Below are 4,288 nucleotides of genomic sequence, written 5' to 3' on the forward strand. Positions count from 1 at the left end.
AGGCTGGACTATTGCAATGCTCTCTTGGCAGGTCTTCCAGCCACTTCTATCAAACCTCTACAATTAATACAAAATGCCGCTGCAAGATTAATCTTTAATGAGCCAAAAAGAACGCATGTCACACCTCTGTTCATCAAATTGCACTGGCTACCAGTAGCTACTCGCATAAAATTCAAGGCATTAATGTATGCCTGCAAAACCACCACTGGCTCTGCACCCATTTTACCTAATCTAGCACTTTCTATTCTATTTTAATTCTACTTGATCTATTTATCTTCTTTTTTTATTAAAAAAAAAAAACACTAGCTTTCTATTTTATTTTATTCTATCTACTTGTTTTTCTTTGTGTGTGTGTGTATAATATGTATATATATATATATATATATATATATATATATACACCTTGCTACGTGTACTGTGTTAGGTGCACTTATATATTGTTGCTCTTTTGTTAGTTTTGACTGCTTTTATTGTCCTCATTTGTAAATCGCTTTGGATAAAAGCATCTGCTAAATCACTAAATGTAAATGTAAATTAAAAGAATATGACATCATAGGAATATGATGAAAATACTTATTGCTATTTATAACAGTAAATAAAAAAGTTACACTTTATTTTATGCTGTTCTTGTTACAGTGTAATTGTTCATCTAAGTATACTGAGTTGTATTACTTAACAACATATTCTTAGTATAGGGTTAGGATTAGGATTAGGGTTTGGTTTAGGGTTTGTTGCATGTAATTATGCATAATTTACTTTTCTTTTAACTTAGTTTTTCTTAACATGACTTGTAAAATTGATGCATTAAAAAAAATCTTGTTTAAAAAGAGAGCAATAAGAACAAGATATCTGTGAATTCTGTGTTTGAGCTGCGAAGCGTTGTTTGAATTGCAGTGAACTGACTGACTCTGTAGCGAAATGGACATATAAAAGTCTTGTTTCTGCTGGACACACACTTTGCTGGAGCTCTGAGCTTGCACATCAGATGTGTAGTCATGGAGGAAAGGGCAAAGCTATATATCAAGTTTCCCCAAAGATATTTGCCATTTTTGCAGATGTGCATATGTCTGTCAACAGTTTCTATTCATGCAGTTTTAATTTATCCTGACACATTTACAGTATCTTCAGAGTGATTGAGCTTTAAATCATTGTTAATGTTTTATCAAGTTTGGCTAATGTTGAATGTACACCACATGTTTATTCCTTCTATAAGACAACGCTCATCTACGGCCCAATTATCAATTGTTTCCAATTGTACAGCACAACCACAGAGATAGGCCCTGATGATGTCATGGGAGCTGGTGGCCTCTGCACACTAAATAATTGAGATAATTACAATCTATGATGTCACCTTAAGTCACTTAAATATTTGACAAGGCATGTCCTATGGGTCACACGGGCCTGCCTGCCTGAGACTTTAGAGCCATTATAAAACCTGCATTAAGAGCCTGGGGACCCCTATAGTACAGAAACATAAATCTATTGTCTCGCCACCCTCTTTTGTCTTTTTGGAGTGAAGGTACAGAATATACTGTAGGTAAAGGGCATTTATCTGGGTGTCCTGTTAAGGATGGGACATACCAAGCCGATGGTCAGGACAGGTTTTTATTTATTTTTTTTTTTGGTGTGGTTCACACGTCTGCGGCAGTTTGCCCGATTCAACATGTTGAATTGGCCTCGGGGCCGTCGGTGAGAGTGAGAACTCTGATTAGATGTTCAGTTTAGGGAACGAGTCAGTGCACAATAATTAAAGCAGAATGAGACGGCATAGACAGAAGGCTGTTCTAATGTTATGTTATCTTACCTGAGCATTCCAATACGCAACTATTTTCATAATAACATGAGCCGCTTAAAGTGAAGAAAGTTGATGGTAAATGTTAAGCAAGCGCTGCTTTTTTTACGTTTCGTAAATCTGCATATATCTCCCATATTGTTTTGGTTTCTCCTTTTGAATGATGAGTATAGACTATTGATAGCTGCTGATATAGACAGTCAATTCCTTATTCAATTTTCCCTTGTGATCTTACTGTTGAATTCTTTTGGGAATTTCAGCTCTGTCCTGTTTTGTGTTCTAATGATTCCATGATTTTCCCAGTCTTCACCTCTCATCTATAAATCTGTTTTGTGTCCTTTCTCTCCAGTGGGTCAAAGACTACGGTTGCCCAACGCTGACCATCCACCAGTATAAAGAATGCCAACATACCTCTCCTAGAGGCAAAATACCACACTTTCACAATATTTGGAAACTCTCAATGAGCACAAGCCAACAGTAACATGAGCTGGGTTTTTTGGCATGTAAATGTTGGTAAGTTGAGTAAGCTGAAGGTTGTGCAAGATATAATGCTGATTCAGAGCATGATTCTGAAAGCATAGAGATATAAGGCCTTTCTAACATTCATTTTCTCGCACATACAATACATGCAGTTGAGCAACACAGCTGACTTTTGATAGTTCTGTAGAGGATTACAGTCTAGGAGCTCCTGCAATAATATTAGTAATATATTTGAGTCTTTTTCAAAAATTTCTGAGGTCAAAGTCATAATGTCTTCAATATGAGGTTCTGGCATTAACCAAGCGTTGAGAGATGCTGTGTTTATTGACTTTCCTAAATAACAGTTTCCAAATCAGTGAACGTTCAACTATATTTGCAATATTAATCATTACAGACAGGACTATTTGACTAATGCAGTTCTATTGGATATAAAGCGGACAAAAAAATGGGGTATTATTTTTAAAAGTATTAACTGTTCTGTTTTCAGAGGAATAGTTCAATCAATTCACCCTCATGTTGTTCTAAAAATATAATTCCCTTTCTTCACACAAGGGAGATATTTAGCAGAATGTCGAAGCTTTTCCATACATGAAGGTAAACATTAAGTGGCCGTCAAACACAAAAAGAAGGACGAAAGCACCCCATCTGCAATATTCCATGTCTTCACAAGTCATATCAAAGTTTTGTACAAAAACTGTTTACCCAAAAGCGAAAACTGTCCTAACAGTGTCTTTTTTCGCCATGTTCATCATTTGTTTTCTATTGAAAACAAAGTAGATATTTTTTGAAGAATCCTTATGCAGTTATTGCCGTACACTGCAGAAAACTAGCAGCATATGGGTTTCGAGCTACATGAGGATCATTAAATAATAACAGAGTTTTAATTTCTTCCACCGTAGCTCTGAAATCTCATTTACACATGCACATATTCCAACTTGGCAAATTTGGTTACATCATTATGACCCCCTTAATGTTGTGAGATGTCACGGTTAAGAAAGCAAGGTGGTTCTTGCAATCCATCTTGTGTCACTCTCTCTCTCTCTCTCTCTCTCTCTCTCTCTCTCTCTCTGAGAGGGGTCTGGGATCAGCACAGAAATTTCATGAGCCATTCATCATAATGAAAACACTTACAGTAAAACACATGCAAAGCCCTCTCCCATAATCACTCAGCATTCTTTTGGCAGCCCCCCAGCTACAGCCCAGTAACATCTGGCTCAATGAGGGGTGCAGAGATCTAACATTGAGACTGAGACCCGTCTTCACGCGGGCTATTAATATATATATATATATATATATATATATATACACATATATTGTTTTTTTATAGATTTTAAATATGTTTTAATAAAAAATATAATTATTTTTTTTATACAAGTATAAATAAACATTTTTGTTGCCATAATGGAAGGTGATCCAGGCACTGATAATCAAGCCTGTCATACAGATGCAGGACCAGGTATATGAGGCTGTGAAGAAAAATATTCTAGACTCAAGGGATGAGAGAGAAAAAGTTACAGCCTCCAGGGATATATATATGTGTGTGTGTGTGTGTGTGTGTGTGTGTGCTTTGGTGAACCATCACTACTACAAAAATTAATTAATTAATTACAAAATTAATAAAATAAAATAAAAAGTTGGTCAATGTGGAAATTATGTCAGAGTTGTAATTTGTGTAAAAAAAATGTAATAATTAATGTCTTTATTAGGGATAAACTAAAATATTTAATATGTAATATTTTATAACTGAACGTTTTGGTCTGGGGAAAAGAGAAAAAAATAAATAAAATCGATAACACTTTATTTCTTGTCACACATATTGCATGTACGTACTCTAGCAATAACAGTAAATTATGCATAATTGCCAGCAAGAAACCCTAAACCAAACCCTATTCTTAACCCTAACCCTATGGGTAAGTACAAGTTGTTAAAGGGGTCATATGATGCCATTTCAATTTTTCCTTTCTCTTTGGAGTGTTACAAGCTCTTGGTGCATAAAGAAGATCTGTAAAGTTGCAA

Source organism: Sinocyclocheilus anshuiensis, unplaced genomic scaffold (genome assembly GCF_001515605.1).
Source record: "Sinocyclocheilus anshuiensis isolate Anshui unplaced genomic scaffold, SAMN03320099.WGS_v1.1 scaffold25, whole genome shotgun sequence".
Lineage (NCBI taxonomy): Eukaryota > Metazoa > Chordata > Actinopteri > Cypriniformes > Cyprinidae > Sinocyclocheilus > Sinocyclocheilus anshuiensis.